The 14,290-nt window shown below is 42.4% G+C and overlaps 1 protein-coding gene across 6 annotated transcripts in view; it reads right to left on the bottom strand.

The window, feature by feature from the left end:
- Positions 1–14,066, bottom strand: part of ZNF652 (zinc finger protein 652) — a 73,566-nt gene extending 59,500 nt beyond the window's left edge. For 3 of the 6 annotated variants that reach the window (XR_008680047.2, XR_010133785.1, XM_055387694.2), the window contains exon 1: positions 13,424–13,561. The gene's annotated coding sequence lies outside the window, so the exon portion shown is untranslated. Of the gene's footprint in view, positions 1–4,136; positions 5,593–13,423; positions 13,562–13,927 lie in introns of those variants that run through there. The other 3 variants (XM_055387695.2, XM_019028088.4, XM_063706281.1) reach the window with 3 other exon arrangements.
- Positions 14,067–14,290: the final 224 nt, after the last annotated feature.

Below are 14,290 nucleotides of genomic sequence, written 5' to 3'. Positions count from 1 at the left end.
GTGAGCCAAGACCGAGCCTCAGGCTGGGTGACAGAGCAAGACCTTGCCTCAAAAAGAAAAGAAAAGAAAAAAAAAACCCCTGCAAGGAGAGGAATGGAGAGGCAAAGGGGGAGGGGAGAGAAAGAAAACAAACCTACCCAATCACTTCTTGGGATGCTAATTCAAACAAACTGAAAAAACAATTATGAGTCAATTGGGACATACACACACTGACTGAATACTTAATGATGCTCAGGAAGTTTTTATAAATAATATGATATGATGTCTGGAGTTGCTTTAAAATGAGAGGGGACAGGTAGGGAAGTGTAGTGAGTGTAGCAATCCTCCTGCCATGGCCTCCCAAAGTTCTGGGATTACAGATATGCACACTGCACTCATCCTAGTGTGTTTTTTCTTATGGAACTGCCAAGTTATCCCTATGCATTTTTGTTTCCTAGAATGCTTGAGGATTTTTTCTTTTTTTCTAAAAAGGGGTATGCTTCTGAATGAAACTGAAATGAAAAACAAAACAAAACAAAAAAAGAATTAAAAAAGTGATTTGCTAATGGAAGGAACACTTAAGAGTTCCATTTAAGCTGGGAGAAAAAGTGATTTTTTAAAAATCCATATCTACTTCATATTGCCAATTCCATCCTCCTCTGCCATAAACTAAACTGTTTCAAGGAACTACTCAATTTAATGCAGTGGCCAGGTGCAGTGGCTCACGCCTGTAATCCCAGCACTTCGGGAGGCTGAGGCAGGTGGATCACCTGAGGTCAGGAGTTCAAGACCACCCTGGCCAATATGGTGAAACTTTGTCTCTACTAAAAATACAAAAATTTGCCAGGCCAGCTATTCGGGAGGCTGAGACAGCAGAATTGCTTGAATCCAGGAGGCAGAGGTTGCAGTGAGTCGAGATCACACCATTGCACTCCAACCAGGGAAACAGTGCAAAATTCCATCTCAAAAAAGAAAAAAAACCAAAAAAAACAAATGTAATGCAGTGAGTTTGGATGCCATGGTTTGCCATAGCAGGGATTCTTTGCATTGGTAAGTGTAGAGTGAAAGATACCCAAGTACTACCTTATCTACAATGGTATTCTGCCTCAAGATCAGTAGCTTTTTCTCCTTCAAGAATCACTAAATACTTAAATTTTCTCAGAGCAAGACATGAAACCATCCTGCAGAGAAGACTCTTGACTACTACTCTCAGTTAACAGTTAATTTCCTAGTAAACAAAAGTTGGCTATTTTCCATACACTAATGGACTTAGGGGCTTATAACTATACTGAAAAGGGTACTATTGCGCAAGAACTATACTCACAGAAGTGATAAATCATGTTTCTGCATGGAATACAAGAAGGGTGGGGAAAATTCTGCCCTACCTTAAAATGGCCTTGGGCAGAACTATGTGAATGTCAAAAGATAACTCTTAAAGATACTAATGTCAAAGATAACTTACATTTGTTTAAACAAACACAGAGATCCAGCTACATTATATATAGTACATATATATGTACAATCTATGTTATAACCAAAGTGAATCCATGAACAGATATTCAGGCTTCAGAATAGAGTTTTAAAGCTTAGGATGTTTCCAAATAGAAAAAGGATATTAGCTGAAAAACTAATGAAATCTGAATTAAATACGAAGTGTAGTTAATAGCAATATACCAATGTCAGTTCCTTAGTTTTGAGAAACACACTATGGTTATGACTTTAACAAAAGAAACCATGAGGAGTTTATGAGTACAGAGTTGCACTCTACTTGTAACTTTTCTGTAAATTTAAGATTATTCCAAAAATTAAAAAAAAAATGTGTAAGCCGGGCAGGTGGCTCATGCCTGTAATCCCAGCACTTTGGGAGGCCAAGGCGGGCAGATCACCTGAGATCAGGAGTTCGAGACCAGCCTGGCCAACATGGCAAAACCCTGTCTCTACTAAAAATACAAAAATTACCCAGGCTTGGTGATGCATGCCTGTAATCCCAGCTACTCGGGAGGCTGAGGCAGGAGAATCGCTTGAACCCGGGAGGCAGAGGTGGCAGTGAGCCGAGATCGCGCCACTGCACTCCAGCCCAGGTGACAGAGATGAGAGACTCCGCCTCAAAAAAAAAAAAAAAAATTGTAAAGAGAACTTATTGCAGTAGCATAAACTGTGTTATAATCACTTCAATTAACAGATTTTCTTTGATTTAAAAAGGCAGGCTGCTTTATCACCTTACTTTTCTCAAAAGTGAGACTTTTAAAAAATGGCTGGGTGCAGTGGCTCACAGCTGTAATCCCAGCACTTTGGGAGGCCAAGGCAGGCGAATCACCTGAGGTCAGGAGTTCAAGACCAGCCTGGTCAACATGGCAAAACCCCATCTCTACTAAAAATACAAAAATTAGCCAGGCATGTTGGCAGATGCCTATAATCCCAGCTACTCAGGAGGCTGGGGCAGAAGAATTGCTTGAACCCGAGAGGCAGAGGTTGCAGTGAGCCAAGATCACACCACTACATTCCAGTCTGGGTGACAGAGCAAGACTCTGTCTATATATATATATATATATATATATATATATATACACACACACACACACATATTTTTATATAAATATTTATATATATTTTAAACTTTGATGTTTTAAGACATTATCAGGATTCTTGGTAAAGACTACCAATTAGCAAGTTGACTTGGTTTTTTCACCAGAATCCACATACAAACACGTGTAAGTATGCTTTATGGCACAAATCCCAAACTGGCTAATACCAAGAAAACCTGACTGACTTCTGACATTAACTGGCATGGCTGATTACAGATCATAACACTATGGGAATTCAGCACTATTTTCCTAACCGTGAAACGTGCATATTTTTGGATGTAGCCATTGAAGAATTCACCACCAGAAGATGGTAAGTATAAAAAAAGTGTATACAAGAACATTCATTATAGCATTATTTATTATAACATAAATAATGGTACATACAGACACAGGCATACTGTATAACCATCTGAATTATGATGCAGATTTATAATAACTGACATAGAAATATGACCATATAAAAAAGATTAAAGAACATGTGAGGATGGTGTCATGCAATTTCACTACTCAAAACCACGGACATACATATATATATATATATGTGCGCTCATATTGAGAGATGTCTCAGGATAGAAGTAAAGGCAGACAAGGCCATATTTTTTTTTCTTCATATTTTTCTAGAATCCTTAGTTTTAAAATAAGCATGTAGTCTGATGTAGTGACTCATGCCTGTAATCCCAGCACTTTGGGAGGCTGAGATGGGAGGATTGCTTGAGCTCAGGAGTTTTGAGGCCAGCCTGGGCAACATAGTGAGAGCCCACCTATACAGGAAAAAGTACAAAAATTATCCAGGTGCCATGGCACATGTCTGTAAGCCCAGCTACTCAGGGGGTTGAGGCAGGAGGATCACTTGAGCCCAGGAGTTCAAGGCTGCAGTGAGTTAGGATCACACCACTCCAGCCTGGGTGACAGCGCAGGACTGTCTCAAAAACAAAAAAACAAACAAAAAGTTAGCCATCAGCCAAAAGACCCTAAGTTCACAGGTTGCCAATGTTAACTGCAATATTAGCTATATAATTTTAGCTTACAGATATAACATACACCATCACAATACTGTTTAACTCCAATGGACAAACTGTAATTTAAAATATCAAGTTATTTCATATAAATTCCATTTGTAAATACATATACTACTAATAGTGTTTGTACTTCAGTTGAGAAGATCAGTCAATATATATATTTTTTTTCACAAGCAAACAAATCTCTCGTCTTCTTGCCAAGGACTAACCTTTCCAAATCAATGAATTTGGGAGCTGAAAGAACTTATAATGTATCCAAGATAAACCTATTATATGAGAGATGAGGAAACAAGAGGTTCAGAAAAGTTAAACGGCTCCTCTAAGTCAGCAGCTAGCTGATGGCAGAGCTGAGCCTAGTACCCAGATTTTTCTCATAAGGCTCAAAATGAAGTATTCCTACATAAAAATATTAACAGTATCAGCTGCTGACAAAAATGTGGAACAAGTAGAATTGTTATGTCTTTCCAGTAGGGATGTAGAAACAGTTTGGTAATTTCTTATAAGTTAAAGATACATACTATATGACCTAGCAATCCCCCTCCTAGGTACTTACCCACAAGAAATGAAACTTATATTCACCCCAAAACCTGCCATGAACGTTTACAGTGGCTCTGTTCATAATCACCCGAAACTGGAAGCCAAATGTCCCTCAAATGGTTAAGGATGTAAGTGATCTGTGGTATATCCATACAAAGGAGTATTATCTGGCAATAAAAAGGAACAAACTATTGATAAACCCAAATACTTAGAAAAATCTCAGCAGCATTACTATGAGTAAAAGAAGCCAGTCTCTAAAGGTTACATACTATATGAGTCCATGTCACCCTCTGCAAAAGACAAAACTACAGTGACAACAGATCAATAGTTGCCCAGGGTGAGGGGAGGGTATGAGTGCAATGGGACAGTGGGAGGGAGTTATCTGGAGTGATGGAACTGTTCCGTGTCCTGGCTGTGGTGGTGGTGGTGGTGGTTATACAAATTGATATTCACAGAACTGTACGAATATCAAAATGTCAATTTTACTGTATATTAATTTAAAAAATAAATTATTTACTCAGTCTCTGGTTTCTAAAAGCCAGAAATACCTATAAATTTCAAATTCTTTTTTTCTGGAGGGGCAGAGTCTCACCCTGTCACCAGGCTGGCATTGAGTGGCATGATTCTGGCTCACTGCAGCCTCCACGTCCTGGGCTCAGGCGATCCTCCCATCTCGGCCTCCTGAGTAGCTGGGACTACACCACACCTGGCTAATTTTTTGATTTTTTGTAGAGACAGGTCTGACTATGTTGCTTGGGATGGTCTCAAACTCCTACACTCAAGTGATCCTTCCGCCTCAGCTTCCCGAAGTGATGGCATTACAGGTGTGAGACACTGTACCCAGCCAAATTCTTTAATTTTTTTTTTTTTTTTGAGACAGAGTCTCGCTCTGTCACCCAGGCTAGAGTGATGTGATTTCGGCTTACTACAACCTCCACCTCCTGGGAAAATACATTTTGTTAAGCACTATATAGGGCAGTGTTTTTTTCAAAGTGCCCGTACCAACCCAATTTTTCTAAATGAAATAAAACAGAATAAAAATTCTAACAGATTGCCTCACAGTAAGATTAAGTACTGTCTCAAAGTTTTTGTTTCAGTTGTGGGTGTAGGTATGAATGTGAATATGTGTGGGCACGCATGCACTGCTTCTTACTGTGGATCATAGTCAAAAAGTTTGAGAAATACTGCTAGAGGGAATTAAATAAACAACAGTTCTAGATTTAGAACAGTCCAGCCCTGCAAGAGTTGGCTTCTGTGGACATGTATTAGTACACAGTGCACCACCTGGTCTTACAAACATAAATCATCTTTAAAGAAATAAAAAATATCTTAAAAAAATCTAACTTTCCATAAGAGGTGATGAAAGGATTGAGGAGAGATTGGAAGGCAGAACAAACTACCTTTTGGATATTAACTATAATACCTGACAAATTATAATACATGCAGAAGTGTTTATTTCTTTACCATAATCTAACAAGAAGAAATCAGCCATATGAAATTCAATAATTTCTACTATGCATATCATTTCCAAATTTTAATTTAAACATTTTCTCACTTAGCAATAGTTTCTTATTATATTATACAAGCTTTAAATATATCTCAAAGAACAAAATTATATTCTATTAGAGCAGGGTAAGACACACATTAAGATCACAAAAATAAAAATTATAAAAGAGAAAAAGAGGGAAAAAGGTAAAAATGTATCTACTTTTAAGAAAATTATACTGCTAAGTCTCTGCTGTGTAATATATAAAAAGGCTTTTTCTCTTTGTAGAATAACCTTTCAGATAAAAGCTATTTTCCAAGATAATTTGGCTTTAGCCACCAGCAGACTATAAATAACTTATTTTTAAAAACATTCACACCTGTAGTCCCAGCTACTCGGGAGGCCAAGGCAGGAGAATCACTTGAACCTGGTAGGCAGAGGTTGCAGTGAGCCAAGATCACGCCACTGCACCTCAGCCTGGGCATGGAAGCAAGACTCCGCCTCAAAAAAAAAAAACAAAAAAAAACAAAAACAAAAAAAAACAAAAAACAAAAAACCTGTCCACTAAAACTTATTCTAAAATCTTCATATATAAAACACCATTACTATTCTGAAAGTTACCTAGCTTATTTCTTTTTCTTGAGATGGAGTCTCAACTGTCACCCAGGCTGTAGTGCAGTGGTGCAATCTTGGCTCACTGCAACCTCCACCTCCCAGGTTCAAGCGATCCTCAAGCCTCAGCCTCCCCAGTAGCTGGAATTACAGGCATGCACCACCACACCCGGCTAATTTTTGTAATTTTAGTAGAGATGGGGTTTCTCCATGCTGGCCAGGCTGCTCTCGAACTTCTGACTTCAAGTGATCTGCCCACCTCAGCCTCCCAAAGTGCTGGGATTACAGGCATGAGCCACTGCACCCGGCCACATCGGCAGTATTAAAGAGCATGGCTACATACAATTACATACAATTTCATCAACCAATTGATTGACAGGTCTTCTAAATTCCAAAATATTCAAAACAAGATGAACTATTTTAAGTAAGTTATTCATGTTGCTATTTTGTTTAGAACTTCAGGGTTCTAAAAAGTTTAAATATATGTTACTTATAAAAGTTACATTAGATAAAAAACTTTTAATAATTAATTCAGGAGGGATTGTGATTTCAATATTATGAAATGAGACAGTAAAAGAAAAAAATTTGTCTGGGCATGGTGGCTCACGCCTCTATTCCCAGCACTTTGGGAAGCCGAGACGAGAGAATCACTTGAGCCCAGCAGGAGTTTGAGATCAGCCTAGGCAACACAGTGAGGGAAAAAATACAAAAAGAAGCCAGGCATGGTGGTGCGCACCTGTAGTCCCAGCTACTCAGGAGGCTGAGGTGAGATGATCTCTTGAGTCTGGGAGGTGAAAGCTGCAGTGAGCCAAGATGGCACCACTGCACTACAGCCTGGGTGACAGAGTGAGACCCTGTCTCAAATAAAAAAAAAATAAATTAAAAAATAAAATTAATTAGTAGCGACCGGGCGCGGTGGCTCACGCCTGTAATCCCAGCACTTTGGGAGGCCGAGGCGGGCAGATCATGAGGTCAGGAGTTCAAGACCAGCCTGGCCAATATGGTGAAACCCCGTCTCTACTAAAAATACAAAAATTATCTGGGCATGGTGGCGGGCACCTGTAATCCCAGCTACTTGGGAGGCTAAGGCAGGAGAATTGCTTGAACCCGGGAGGCGGAGGTTGCAGTGAGCCGAGATTGCACCATTGTACTGAAGCCTGGGCAACAGAGCGAGACACCAATTAAAAAAAAAATAGTATCTAAAAAACAAATCCCTCAAGTGTTATAATCATTTTAAAGACATTTTCCATCATTTTAGCCCCTCTTTATTTAAGGATAAAAGTATACAGGTTTTGCTCTTAGGTTGACTTGGGAATTCTCTTAATATTGTGAAAATCCAAGCTAGGTCTTTGAGAATGTACTAAAAAAGGGTTTGAAATTATTTTCCCCCACCAAATACTTCGTTATTTCATTTAAAATGTGATATTATAGGGCTGGGCGCAGTGGCTCACACCTGTAATCTCAGCACTTTGGGAGGCCAAGGCAGGTGGATCATAAGGACAGGAGTTCAAGACCAGCCTGGCTAACATGGCGAAATCCTGTCTCTACTAAAAAATACAAAAATTAGCCAGGCACGGTGGCAGGCGCCTGTAATCCCAGCTACTTGGGGGAGGCTGAGGCATGAGAATTGCTTGAACCTGGGAGGCGGAGGCTGCAATGAGCCGAGATCACACCACTGCACTTCAGCCTGGGGGACAGAACAAGACTCTGTCTGCAAAAAAAAAAACAAACCAAAAACCAAAAAAAAACAAAAAAAACACCCCTCCTCACAAAGAAAAAGTTCACTTAGCAAAACGTATGACAGTAAATCAATCACCTAAATTTTGTTTGTTTAGTCATTCTGGGCTCACACAGCATTAGGGCTACTATACATTCTAGCCAAATTAAGTTTTTTTAAGTATACTGCAACATCTAAGGTGAGTCAAAGACCACCATATTTCAATCCCTCTTTATCAGCAATCCAATACTAGTGACTGAGTCCACTGATGGCCAAGCCTGTAGGTGGCTCAATAATAAAAGAAAATAAGGATTAGCAGATTCTCCTGAGGTAAATACTACTGTATTACTGATGTGTCTACCTTATCTGAAAAGTCTCTAGGTAACTCTTGTGGGCTCACAGACTTATCACAACGCTATCCTGCAACAAATTACAGAATAATTTAATTCTATAGTAACCTAAGAAACCCTATTTTAAAAGCTGTATGCATGGAATAAAACTGTATACATGGCCCTAATTGCATTTACTTTTCAAGGTAATCAATCACTTGAATTATATTTAAAAAAAAAAAAAAAAAAAGAGGCTGGGCACAGTGGCTCATGCCTGTAATCCCAGCACTTTGGGAGGCTGACGTGGGCAGATCACAAGATCAGGAGTTCAAGACCAGCCTGACCAATATGGTGAAACCCCATCTCTACTAAAAATACAAAAAAATTAGCTGGGCATAATGGTGCATGCCTGTAATCCCAGCTACTTGGGAGGCTGAGGCAGGAGAATTGCTTGAACCCAGGAGAAGGAGGTTGCAGTGAGCTGAGATCACGCCACTGCACTCCAGCCTGGGCAACAGAGCGAGACTCTGTCTCAAAAAAAAAAAAAAAAAAAAAAAAAAGATAATGTCATCTTTACCATAAAGCTGCCTTTCTGGCTAAAAAACAAGAGAAGGAACTACATATATAATCTACAGGCCTAAAGCAGAGTTCATAAAATCTGACAGGTAAAGACACTCTACTTTTCTTTCCTTCCCTTGCCAAAGTAAAAATTCATAAAGCGCTCAAATCTATAGCCCCAATAGCAGTTTATAATAAAAATCTCAGAAGACACTTGAAATTGTATTAGATAAAATGTTCATAAGTATTTTTAAAAATCAAATATAACTACTATATAAACAAACAGATGACTAAAATAAGCAACTGATATTGCCACTGATTCTACAAAGCACTTTATGGCTTGCATTAACCATGAAAATTTGTACAAGGCTTTGCACGTGATTCAACTCTGGACACAGAACCCACTGAGATACGTTAATGTCCTAAAATACCTCTTTCACTACATAAGCTCTGAATAGGCTTAAAACAAGCACAGCCTATGGGTAGCACTGTAGAATTTGGAGCTAGATTTTACTGTCCCCACCAAGTTCCGCCATCCATAGAGCAACAAATCAAAGTTCCAATAAGCACATTGCACCTGCAAGACTTAGGTATGCTCCAAGTCAAATATTTGTAATTTTTTCATCCCAAATCTGCACAAATGAAAAAATGCAGATCGCAGTGCCAGACTTCTAAATCTTGTCATAAGACAAAATGATCTGTAGTTTTACTCCAACATGCTCCATATCCTAACATGTATTGAGTCTCTAATATGATCATATGCCAGGAACTGCTAGGAGTTTACATACATTATCTCTAATCCTCATAACAAATTCCATTCTGCTGATGAGGAAACTGAGGCCAGAGAGCTCAAAGTGACTTGTTCAATATCATAAGACCAGTAAACAGTGGAGCGGGGGTTTTAAATCTAGTTATGCCTACCTCCAAAGCATCATCTCCATGAGCCTTCTTCAGCTAAAGTCACTAAACGCAGCACCAGTTCACCTCTATCGAAGTAAATTCAAGTGCTGATTGTCAGAAATGATGACAACACCTGAGAAAAATATCACACCTAAAATGGTAGCACAAGACCTAAGACTTCACAACAAGGAGGTGTAGTTATGCCCTTTAGAATAACGAGTTTTAAAGGCTACGGTTCAAAATACAAGACAATCCACTTTTTTGTTGTTGGTGTCTCTCAGCTGACTTTTTTATAACAAGGGAAATGAAATTCAAGAGTATATTCACATTTTTTTGGTAAAATTATCTAAAACCCCTGAGAAAAGGGTGACTTCAAAAGTTCACATTCTAGTTTACCTCTTCATTAGGCTTCAGACATTCAAAAACAAAATCACATCAGTAGCATTACTAATCAACTTTTTTTTTCTACAGACTTGAAAAGTATTTTCTTACCACACTACGAGATTACTTCCCATACTTAGAACAGAAATGGAAACAGTTCTGGGTGTCACGAATCAGATCTTGAGACCACAGTTGCAGAAAGTAGGTGCTGTTTCCCTTGAGTAGGAGCTGCTGATCTGAAACCTCCTAAGGGAAGGGTGTCTGAAGAAGAGTGTTGGAGAAACTAAAGCAAGCTGTTTGTATTAATGAGAGTGAACTGCTGGCACCACCACTCCTTAAGTGTTTCACTGCTATGCAATTGTTTTCCAGCTTCCAAGTTCTGAATCTGGCAGGGAGAGAATGCTGTTCTCACAACCGTATATGTTATATGATCAGCTGCTCTATGATGTGTGGGTGTTTAACTAGGTAAGTGACTGGTTTAGAAGAGGTTCTGCAATACTAAATCAAGGAAGCACACTGTCCTCTGAGATTTTAATGGTCTGTTAGTATACTACAAAGTATATACAAAGAAAAGTAACCTACTTGCAACTTTGAAATGGTTTGGGTTTAGAATAGCCAAATGATTTCCGACAGTAAAACTTCAGGCATGACATGAGCAAAAAATATAATGTGTAATATAAAGCACTGGCAGCATGTTTATGAGATAATAAAAAAGGCAATATTTGCAACTTCAGCATGCTTTCAAACTTATAGGGTATGCTGCATAATTAGTAGAATAAATGCTATTCTTCAGGTGTATGGAACAGGTTCTATAGGCAAGACTCCAAGACTCCCTTGCCTTCCAAAGTGCCAGTTAATATCATAAATTCCTTAGCTTCTCAGAACCCCCCAGATGCAAAGAATAGGAAGGTCTCAAAGAATTTTTTAAGTGAAAAATAATGGCAGAATCGTAAGCTCCTAAAGAGCCGGTACTGTGCTTAAAATTACTACCCATTCCAACACTATCACAAGCTGGAATAAATATCTCCTGATTGCAATACGACCGAAAGGCAAAAGCTGGGTGCAGAGTAATTTAAACAAAAATAGCTGATATTTATCACCTGCTTATTGATAGAATGGTGCAAAGTTCATCCTCAGTTCCAGATTCTATATACGGAGGCTGAATTCCCTAACCACAATTAAAATCCTTCCATTAAAACAAAATTTCAAAATGAATGATTTTGATGGCACCATCCCCATTAAGACATGAAATCACAGTTAACAAAGTTGAAAAAAAAAATCCTTTTTATGGAGCAGGTACACCGCTATGAGAATGATATAGCCTTCTTTTAAGAGATCAGATCAACTTCAGCCAACACATAAAGATTCAGGATAGGCATTATAAAACAGACCTTGGACTTTGCTGCTGAAATTTGCTACATTTAGAATCTGGTGCCAGGAACATACATTACCAATTGGTCAAGTCTAAACAAATTATTTTGACTCTAGTTTTAACTTTTTCTGAAAGACTCTCACATACATTTCCTTTTTACAGGAAAACGAGGAAATGATAATTTACAAATACCTAACTTATCCTAATCAAAGAACAAAACACAAGGTTACATGCATAAGCTACTTTGTTGTTTATTGCTCAGGGCCAGACAATGTAACTCTAATCCTTTTTTAAAAAAACTAACCAACTAAACAAAACACACAACGCAAGTTCCTTTCACTTTTGCATAACAGAGATCTTAACCTGAAGTCCCAGGACCAGCTTCAAGTTGACTTTAGTGGCATACAAAATTACGTGTCTATTTAATGGAGAAGACGGTTCTAAAGACTTCCATGAACCCAAACAAAGATTACTAACCACTGAAGTCAGTTCCAGGATCACTAAAACTTAGTGAACAGTTTAAACAAAATTATACTAAAGGTATTACCTATCTGAATACTGTGCACGGTCCTGATATAAACAACCAAGCTGCCTGCCACCACTGACAATCACAGTGTCAAGCCCCACTCACAAAACAGCCCCACTCGACAACATCACCTGTATTCAGCTCAGACACCACACATCCCAGCAACAGCAGCTCCTCAATCCCTAAGCACACACATGTTGTCAACAAAGCATGTGCTAGTTGCCATTCCCAGAACAATACGGGCCTGGCCATCCTCTGGAAAAAAAAAAAAATACACATTCTTTCCTGAATACTACCCTACGAATACATTATGCCTTGATCACAGATCCCAAACACTACAACAAAGTAGGAGAAACTTGCACACACCATATCTAATCAACTGGGAAAAAAGCATCACTCAGGTGTTCCTGAGGGTCCACGGGAGATGCATGTAAGGGATACACTATGATAATGATGCTTGAACACGGGGACAATCTGGGGGCAAAGGCAGACTCACGCAGGAACACCCCGAAAACGTGGATGTGGAAAGCACCCTTCTCCAAAGGCACAAGCACATTCCTTTGATTGGCACAAGCCATTTCTGACAATGGATCCGCGGTGACAGGGGCTGCTCGGCAATCAGGAAGTGAGTGAGTGTATGAGTGTGTCTGTGTTGTGGGGGAGGGATGCTCTAGTTGTGATCAAAGCTGGACCTTTTCAGAGAAGGTCTCGAATCCTGAAGACAGACTTCGAGGTGAGGCAGGGGCATTTATCATTTCTATTGGAGACATCCCTCGACAATGAACATGTTACGTGGAGAGATGTAACGGGGGTGTCACTACCTTTGGTGTCTCGGATCTAAGAATCTTCAGTAGAGCCTGATTGGAGGGGAGGAGGAGGTGGGGGTGGAGAAAGGTCTGCATTACCCACTGGGGTGAGTGTGGGGCTGCCGGTGGCGGGTGTACATCAGACGCATTTTATCTGCTGGCGGCACAATACTCCCGGGGGTTGGAGGTTTGGGTGCAACCGCAGGGCGGGGGAGGTAGTGGGTGCAAGCCACCAGCTGCAGGGCAGGAGAACGCTCGCAGGAGGACCGGTGCAAACCTCCTCTCGGCCCGCTAACCCGTGCCGCCCCAGCCTCCCCTCAGGCCTCGGGGCGAGCGGACCCGCTGCAAAACTGCAGCCAAGCCCGGGTCCAGGAGGAAGGGGGCGAAAGAGCAGGAGCGGGGCGCCCCCAGCCCAAGCTGGGTGCCTGAGGAGCTCAGCGCCCGGGGCCTCCCAGCCGGATGGGGGCTGCTCCGGCCTAGCGCACGCAGCTGCCTCGGCGAAGGGTTACGCCGGCCCCCGGAGCCCGGGCCGGCCCCGCGGGCGGCGGAGAGGAAGGGCTGCCGGGGGCGCCGCCGCGGCGGTGGCGAGTGCGTGGGGGAAGGGGCCCTTACTCACCCGGGCCGGCCGCCTCCGCCTCCGCCGCCCCGGCCGCCGCCTCGGCGGTCCATCCCTGCGGCGGGGGCCTGCAGCCGCGGCGCTCGAGTCACAACCGCCGGCTGGGCCAGCCCCTCCCCCCCTGCCCAACGTCTGTCCTCAGGGCCGCTCCTCAGACCCGGCCTCGGCCGCTGCCGCTGTCGCCGCAGCGCTACGTGGCCGCCGCTCCGACGTCTCGCGACTCCCTTCCCAGCGCGCGAGGGCGAGCGGGGCCGGCGGGGCGGGCAGCGCGGGGCGGGCGGCAGGGGAGGGGGTGTGCGTGTGTGGATGTGTGTGCTGGAGGGGGCAGGGAGGGAGGCGAGCGGCGGCGAGGACGCGCGCGCCCGCGCGCGCCCGCGGCCCCTTCCCTCGCTGGCCCCCCCGCCCAACAGGGATCCCGACACCTCCCTCCGCCCGCCCCCTCGGCATCCCGGCGGCTGGGAGCGGCGGCGCGCATGCGCAGCCCTCGGGCCGGCCCGGGCGCACCTTTTCTGTCTCCTGCCACATTGTGAGCGCTCCGCCGCCGAGATAACCGCCGGCTCCCCGCGCCGCCCCCGCCTTCTCCCATTCCGCCCACTGCCGGGAGCCCAGGTAAAGACGAGAGCTGCGCATGCGCAGCTCTTTCCGTGAGTCGGGGGGCGTGGTTGCTGAAAGGAAGCCAAAGTGAAGAGTGCAGGGGGTTGTAGCAGGCGCTGCTGTGGGATTCCACAAAATAGGCGCGGGTTAGGATGGGGGAAGGTAAAGTGAAGAAACGGGCCAAAGCAGAAAAGTGGGTCGACGTGAGATTTGGAAGTAAAAGAGACTTTGAATAAAAACTTAACGACTGCTGACCTCCTTGTTCTCCTTGGA

This window comes from Gorilla gorilla, chromosome 4 (genome assembly GCF_029281585.2).
Source record: "Gorilla gorilla gorilla isolate KB3781 chromosome 4, NHGRI_mGorGor1-v2.1_pri, whole genome shotgun sequence".
Lineage (NCBI taxonomy): Eukaryota > Metazoa > Chordata > Mammalia > Primates > Hominidae > Gorilla > Gorilla gorilla.
Note: the sequence above shows the minus strand (reverse complement) of the source record. Positions and strands in the feature narration are given on the sequence as shown.